Source organism: Oncorhynchus kisutch, linkage group LG26 (genome assembly GCF_002021735.2).
Source record: "Oncorhynchus kisutch isolate 150728-3 linkage group LG26, Okis_V2, whole genome shotgun sequence".
Taxonomy (NCBI): Eukaryota; Metazoa; Chordata; class Actinopteri; order Salmoniformes; family Salmonidae; genus Oncorhynchus; species Oncorhynchus kisutch.
In genome coordinates, this window is record NC_034199.2 from 7,039,977 (window position 1) to 7,048,763 (window position 8,787).

Here is an 8,787-nt window from a genome sequence, read left to right on the forward strand (position 1 = left end):
ATAAGGGGGTGCTGCCTCTGCTGTTTCCTGAAGTCCACGATCATCTCCTTTGTTTTGTTGACATTGAGTGTGAGGTTATTTTCCTGACACCACACTTTGAGGGCCCTAACGTCCTCCCTGTAGGCCGTCTCGTCGTTGTTGGTAATCAAGCCTACCATTGTAGTGTCGTCTGCAAACTTGATGATTGAGTTGCCATGGCCACGCAGTCATGGGTGAACAGGGAGTACAGGAGAGGGCTGAGAACGCACCCTTGTGGGGCCCCAGCGTTGAGGATCAGCGGGGTGGAGATGTTGTTTCTAGGGATGCCGTCTAGGCCGGCAGCCTTGCGAGGGTTAACACGTTTAAATGTTTTAATCACGTTGGCTGCGGTGAAGGAGAGCCTGCAGGTTTTGGTAGCGCGCCGTGTCAGTGGCACTGTATTGTCCTCAAAGCCAGCAAAGAAGTAAAGAAGTTGTTTAGTTTGTCTGGGAGCAAGACATCAATGTCCGCGACGGGGTTGGATTTCTTTTTGTAATCCACAATTCACTGTAGACACTGCCACATACGTCTTGTGTCTGAGCCGTTGAATTGCGACTCTACTTTGTCTCTATACTGACGCTTAGCTTGTTTGATTGCCTTGGAGAGGGAATAGCTACACTGTTTGTATTCGGTCATGTTTCCAGTTGCCTTGCCATGATTAAAAGCAGTGGTTCGCACTTTCAGTTTTACTCGAATGCTGCCATCAATCCAGGTTTCTGGTTGGGAAGGTTTTAATAGTCACTGTGGGTACAACATCACCGATGCACTTGCTAATAAACTCGATCACCGAATCCGCATATACATCAAATGTTGTTGTCTGAGGCGATCCGGAACATATCCCAGTCCACGCGATCAACGCAATTTTGAAGCGTGGAATCAGATTGTTCGGACCAGCGTTGAACAGACCTGAGCAAGGGCATTTCCTGTCTTAGTTTCTGTCTATAGGCTGGGAGCAACAAAATGGAGTCGTGGTCAGATTTGCCGAAAGGAGGGCGAGGGAGTGCTTTGTATGCGTCGCGGAAGTTAGTGTAGCATTGATCCAGAATTTTGCCAACCCGGGTCGCGCATTCGATATGCTGATAAAATTTAGGGAGCCTTGTTTTCAGATTAGCCTTGGTAAAATCCCCAGGTTTAATAAATGGAGCCTCAGGATACAGTGAGGGAAAAAAGTATTTGATCCCCTGCTGATTTTGTACGTTTGCCCACTGACAAAGAAATCATCCGTCTATAATTTTAATGGTAGGTTTAATTGAACAGTGAGAGACAGAATAACAACAACAAAATCCTGAAAAACGCATGTCAAAAATGTTATAAATTGATTTGCATTTTAATGAGGGAAATAAGTATTTGACCCTTCTGCAAAACATGACTTAGTACTTGGTGGCAAAACCCTTGTTGACAAGGGAGGTCAGACGTTTCTTGTAGTTGGCTACCAGTTTTGCACACATCTCAGGAGGGATTTTGTCCCACTCCTCTTTGCAGATTTTCTCCAAGTCATTAAATCAGCAGGGGATCAAATACTTTTTCCCCTCACTGTATGTGGTTTCCCGTTTACATAGAATCAAATGAAGTTCTTTCAGGGCCGTTGATGTGTCTGCTTGGTGGGATATACACGGCTGTGATTATAATCGAAGAAAATTCTCTTGGTAGATAATGTGGTCGGCATTTGATTGTAAGGAATTCTAGGTCAGGTGAACAAAAGGACTTGAGTTCCTGTATGTTGTTATGATCACACCACGACTCGTTAATCATAAGGTATTCACCCCCGCCCTTCTTCTTACCAGAGAGATGTTTGTTGCTGTCGGCGTGATGCCTGAAGAAACCGGGTGGCTGTAGCTACTCTGATAACATATCCCAATTGAGCCATGTTTCAGTGAAACAGTGTCATGCCCTGACCTTAGTATTCTTAGTTTTCTTTATTGTTTTGGTTAGGTCAGGGTGTGGCATGGGTGATGTATGTGTTTTTTGTACTGTCTGAGGGTTTTGTAGGTTTATGGGGTTGTTTACCATCTAGGTGTTTATATATGCCTATGGTTGCCTAGATTGGTTCTCAGTTCTCAATGTTTATCGTTGTCTCTGATTGGGAACCATATTTAGGCAGCCATCTTCTTTGGGTATTTCGTGGGTTATTGTCTATGTTATGTTGCCCGTTAGCTCAGTGTTTCGTTAGCGGTCACGTTCGTCTTATCGTTTTGTTGTTTTGTTTAAGTGTTCTTCGTGTTCTTCCTTCAATAAAGAAGAATGTATTCTAACCACGCTGCGCTTTGGTCTACTCCATACGATGATCGTGAAAGAATAACCCACCATAAAAGGACCAAGCAGCGTGATTGGGAGGAACAGCACTTAATGGAGAAATGAACCCGGGAGAAGGACGAATGGGTAACAACCTGGGAGGAGATTGAGAGTTGATCAATCCAGGGAGAGTGTCAGAGCCTGCATGGGATTCTTTGGAACAGTGCGAGGAGGGATACAGGAGAATGGAGGAACGGCGAAGATATAAGGGTACACGGCTAGCACGGAAGCCCGAGAGGCAGCCCCAATAATATTTTTGGGGAGGGCACACGAGGAGATTGGCTAAGTCAGGTAGGAGACCTGAGCCAACTCCTCGTGCTTACCGTGGGGAGCGTGTAACTGGTCAGGCACCGTGTTATGCAGAGATGCACACGGTGTCTCCAGTGCGCATTTCTAGCCCGGTGCGCTATATTCCAGCTCCTCGCATTGGCCGGGCTAGAATGAGCATCCAGCCAGGACGGGTTGTGTCAACTTTACACTCCAGACCTCCAGTACGCCTCCACAGCCCAGTACGTCCTGTGCCTGCTCCCCGCACTCGCCCTGAGGTGCGTGTCCCCAGCCCAGTACCACCAGTGCTAACACCACGCACCAGGCTTCCTGTGCGTCTCCAGAGCCCTGTACGCCCTGTTCCTCCTCCCCGCACTCGCCCTGAGGTGCGTGCCGGCACCACACACCAGGCCACCAGTGCGCCTCCAGGGTCCAGTACTCCCTGTTCCTGCTCACCTCACTCGCCCTGAGGTGCGTGTCATCGGCCCAGTACCACCACTACCGGCACCAGGCTTACAGTGTGCCTCGCCAGTGCAGAGCGTCCGGCAACAGTACCCAGTCCAGAGCGTCCGGCTACAGTACCCAGTCCAGAGCATCCGGCAACAGTACCCAGTCCAGAGCGTCCGGCAACAGTCTACAGACCGGAACCTCCTACGACGGGCCGCAGACCGGAACCTCCTACGACGGGCCGCAGACCGGAACCTCCTACGACACCACACACAGTCCGGAACCTACCACGACGGGTCACAGTCCGGAACCTACCACGACGGGTCGCAGTCCGGATCCGCCAGAGTCTCCCTCCAGTCTGGATCCGCCAGAGTCTCCCTCCAGTCTGGATCCGCCAGAGTCTCCCTCCAGTCTGGATCCGCCAGAGTCTCCCTCCAGTCTGGATCCGCCAGAGTCTCCCTCCGCCAGAGTCTCCCTCCAGTCTGGATCCGCCAGAGTCTCCCTCCAGTCTGGATCCGCCAGAGTCTCCCTCCAGTCTGGATCCACCAGAGTCTCCCTCCAATCCAGAGGTGCCACTCACTCCAGACTCTACCGTCAGTCCAGTGGCGTCCTCTAATCTGTGGTCGGCGGTGAGGGTTCCCGCTCCAGAGACATTAAGTAAGTGTGACGAGTCAGAAATGGAGCGGAGTCCACGTCCTGAGCCAGAACCGCCACCTCGGAGTCATGCCCACCCAGACCCTCCCATATAGGTTTAGGTGTGCGGCCGGGAGTCCACATCTTTGGGGAGGGGGGGGTACTGTCACGCCCTCCTTAGTATTCTTTGTTTTCTTTATTGTTTTGGTTAGGTCAGGGTGTGACATGGGTGATGTATGTGTTTTTTGTACTGTCTAGGGGTTTTGTAGGTTTATGGGGTTGGTCATAAGTTTACCTACACTAAGTTGACTGTGCCTTTAAACAGCTTGGAAAATTCCAGAAAATTATGTCATGGTGTTAGAAGCCTCTGATTGGCTAATTGACATAATTCGAGTCAATTGGAGGTGTACCTGTGGATGTATTTCAAGGCCTACCTTCAAACGCATATTGTAGACCTCCACAAGTCTGGTTCATCCTTGGGAGCAATTTCCAAACGCCTGAAGGTACCACATTAATCTAAACAATAGCACGTAATTATAAACACCATGGGACCACACAGCCGTCATATAGCGCTCAGGAAGGAGACGCATTCTGTCTCCTAGAGATGAACGTACTTTGGTGAGAAAAGTGCAAATCAATCCCAGAACAACAGCAAATGACCTTGTGAAGATGCTGGAGGAAACCGGTACAAAAGTATCTATATCCACAGTTAAACGAGTTCTATATTGACATAACCTGAAAGGCTGCTCAACAAGGAAGAAGCCACTGCCATAAAAAAAGCCAGACTACGGTTTGCAACTGCACATGGGGAGAAAGATCGTACTTTTTGGAGAAATGTCCTCTGGTCTGATAGAACTGTTTGGCCATAATGACCCTTGTTATGTTTGGATGAAAAAGGTGGAGGCTTGCAAACCGAAGAACACCATCCCAACCGTGAAGCACGGGGGTGGCATCATCATGTTGTGGGGTTGCTTTGCTGCAGGTGGTCCACTTCACAAAATAGATGGCATCATGGGAAAATAAAATTATATGGATATATTGAAGCAACATCTCAAGACATCAGCCAGGAAGTTGAAGCTTGGTCGCAAATGGGTCTTCCCAAATGGACAGTGATCCCAAGTATACTTCCAAAGTTGTGGCAAAAGGACTTAAGGACAACAGAGTCAAGGTATTGGACTGGCCATCACAAAGCCCTGACCTTAACCCCATAGAAAATTTGTGGGCAGAACTGAAAAAGCGTGTGCGAGCAAGGAGGCCTACAAACCTGACTCAGTTACACCAGCTCTGTCAGGAGGAATGTCCAAAATTCACCCAACTTATTGTCGGAAGCTTGTGGAAGGCTACCCAAAACGTTTGACCCAAGTTTAACAATTTAAAGGCAATGCTACCAAATACTAATTGTGTGTATGTAAACTTGTGACCCACTGGGATTGTGATGAAAGAAATAAAAGCTGAAATAAATCCTTCCCTCTAATATTATTCTGACATTTCACATTCTTACAATAAAGTGGTGATCCTAACTGATCTAAGACAGGGAAGTTTTACTAGGATTAAAGTTCAGGAATTGTGAAAAACTGAGTTTAAATATATTTGGCTACGGTGTATGTAAACTTCCAACTTCAGCTGTGTGATATATTTCTAGTTGCACAAATGCACAAATGTCTTACTTACAATGACGTAGTCTGCTCACTATAATTTCCATCCAGTATATTTTTTACACGCATGCCTGGGGAACCCCTTAACTCCTCCTCCTTCTGGCTTCTCATATTCGTGCCCTGTTGATGGACACTATGCCCCCAGATGCAGAGAAGAGCCATCACCAGTTCAGCTCATCAAACTGTCAAATCTCTGGAAGGGACAACAGACATTGCTAAATTTTCCCTTGATTTGGCCTGTTTGCTACCCAGCCGAACGGATTAACGTTTTTATGCACAAATCCTTTAGCTGTTGTATTTGTACATTTTGTGTGTGTTTCTTAGAAGCTGGCAGGTTAGTTGGTGGGCTGTTCTGAAGTTTAAACATGTTCATTGTTTAATATCTGCTCATAATTGGTTATTTATTACATATGAATAGATTATTTGTGGAATTTCACTCTATTATGATTGGTTGGAGAGTTACTAAACAATCTCCTGTAGTCATGTGAAGTGGAGTTCCTCCTCCACCAATCCCTCAGGGCTGCAATGTTAAACGTCCAACTCCATTCTCTTATATCAACTGACACCGGACCAGCAGCAGTCGGTAAGTAACCTGACCCCACTGGAGGTCTTGATGGCATTTGTGTAGAACCAGAAAGAAAACAATCAGGTGACCAGTACAAGTATAAAACTTTATTGAACTATTTACTGATAACGTGTAGAAGCAGATTAGCATGTAGTTTACATCAGGGTGCACAACCTTTCACTTCTGTAAGGGGTTCTTTATCTTGTCCTTTTTACTCTGATGCAGCCTTGTTTTTGAATAGCAGAACAGAAATAAAGGACCTTGTGCCGTACTCATGTTGAAAAGGCAGGTCGAAGAGATCTCTTTGCAGGGGTTAGAAAGTATGGACCCCGTAATATCACAGCAAACAGTATATCTGATTTCACTCCTAATATTTGTTTGCCATAACTCACAATGTCAGTGGCTCTGTAAATATATAATGTTGTCATCATCTTCTAGAATCCTGGAGTTTGTATATTATACTTCTTGTACATAAAACTTTTATCAAATACTGTATAATTTTGAATTTGTGTACATGTTATACACTAGGTAACCTTATTGATTAGTTGGGACACAGATCAAATTATTTAACAGGCAAATCGTCACTGCAGAACTTTTGCAGAAACCTTTCACAAATGTTTCATTGTGTAACAAGTATCTATTGTTGTGATTGCATTGTGATGAATAGAACATATACAAATGCAAGGGCTCCTGAAGTGCACATATAGAGCTAGCTAGAGTAAGTTTGATTTAGTCCTCAATAAGTTACTTGCATACAACTTGTATGGTTGTGGTCCCCACCAGTGGTGCTGCAAAAGCATATTTCCCCTCCCCAACTTGTCACATCCACGCAGATTCACATCCAGAAACAATGGCCAAAAGCTTCCTGCGCTCATGCCTGTGATGATGTTGCTGCTCATGCACGCACTGCTCCGGTACTAGTGCGCAGGCAGAGTAGTCCCAGTAAAACTGGAACTAGCAAGATTGGCGTATGCGACCATGAGTAGATTACGATGAAAACAGTTGGAGGTTGTCTAGTTCTTATTATAGCTCAGTGATGGGTATGTGCAAATACCATTCACCAATGCACTTTGCAAATCTTCTGTAGGGGTCAGGGAATGGTTTATGCTGGTCTACGGAATTCACGCAATACCTGATTTACAAGTGTGGAAGATGTTGCTTAACACCACAAAAATATCTGGTGGGGATGGCCATGTGACCCATTGACCTCAGCAGCGCTCGAGGAGCCAATTCTATCTTTTGGAAATTATAGGGTGCTCAAGGATTTCCCAGTCTGTTTTGTGATTGAAGACTTTAGGAAGATCTCAATTGCGTACTCCTCACATCCTCTCGTCTGTGGGTTTATTGCCACCACCAACTGGACGGGGTTAAAAAGATTAAAAGAAAATCTATACGTGATAGGGAAAACTAACTTAATCCACCCCAAATAAAATAGTACACTGACAAAAACAAAACTCCCACTTCTTCCATCCTTCAAATCTCCATATCTCTCTTCTCAGGGCCTGTTCTAGGGCCTGAGAGTGTGGTACGGCTTGTGACAATACTCTGTGCTCAACTCGCAAGTCTTTCAGTCCCAGAAACCTCAACGATGATCTCTATTTTCCTGGACTTCCTCTCCACCTTGGCAGTGCAATTAATCACCATAGCTATAAAGGCCACAAAGTCCACCTTTAAAATAACTGGGTCCTGATATGGAAAGGCAACCTCAGCAGCCTGCAGTGAAGGCCTATCCACCATCATGGACTCTTCAGGAGCACCATTCAACCCTCAACCTTTTTAACAGCTGCTGAAAATGAAATGCTCTGGGCAGCCCTGACTTTGGCCACCTCATTCTCTTTCACCCTTGTTGGGCATTCCAAAAACATGGCTTCATGTTTCCCACCACAATTGCAACATGTCACATTTTCATCACTTTTAAAACACATATGATCTCGGCTTCCCCCTTCTGTAAACACTTGGAACATGTCCAAAAGCTTTACAGTGATCCCACTGCATTGGTCTTTGGATAAATGCTTACACTCTAGTTTATACAACCAACTGCACTTGAGGGAGAGACTCCATATTAGAAAACCAAATAACAGATACGCATCACTTTTTCTTTATTCACCACACGAGTCATCCGACATGCATCAATCCATCCAAGAATATTTTTCATCTCTGCAACATTGACCAGATATTACCCCCTTTGGGGTTCAGAGTTCTAGGGAAGTCGTGTCAAGGGTGCTGACAATGTCCACATAAGAATTGGTGAAAGAGAAAACTGGGGACAGTTGGCTGTCTCACAATCGCTGGGTACCTCCTGTCTTAATGCTGTGACACGTGATCTTGACTATTATCTCTAATTTATCAAAAACAATACCGGATACAGAATAAATGTCAGTTCAAAATGCTTGCTCGCACCCAGCCACCCACAAACACAGCAGTCCCACCAGCAACTCCACCACCAGCGATAGACTACAGCCAGGGCTGTGCACAGACCTTTCAGTGGGTACCCTGTGTAAAAGCTGCTTTCTTGAGATTAAGGTAGTGTTTTAGTTATTTGTATTGTTGTTAGGGAAATTACTTTGCTGTTAGATAAAGTTGTCAACTATAAGTTGCATAGTACCAAATAACAAGAGGTAAAACATTATCTCCCAAAGGCTATGAGAAACACACATCTGTCAAATGGGAGGAACTTTCGTTGCTTTTTAGTTACATGTGAGAAAAGCACACAGTAGGCGAAACCATACCTGCTATATCAAGAAGTATGTCAAGGTCAGCTCCTATGTTCTCGGTTCTAAAATGAGCTCTTGAAATCTGTTACATTACTCGCTCCTTGATCTTCCTCTTTTTGATATGATGGTAAAAATACAAACTGTCATGCTAATTCTGTCTGCAAACTACCTGTCCCCCCCCCCCCCCCCCCCCCCA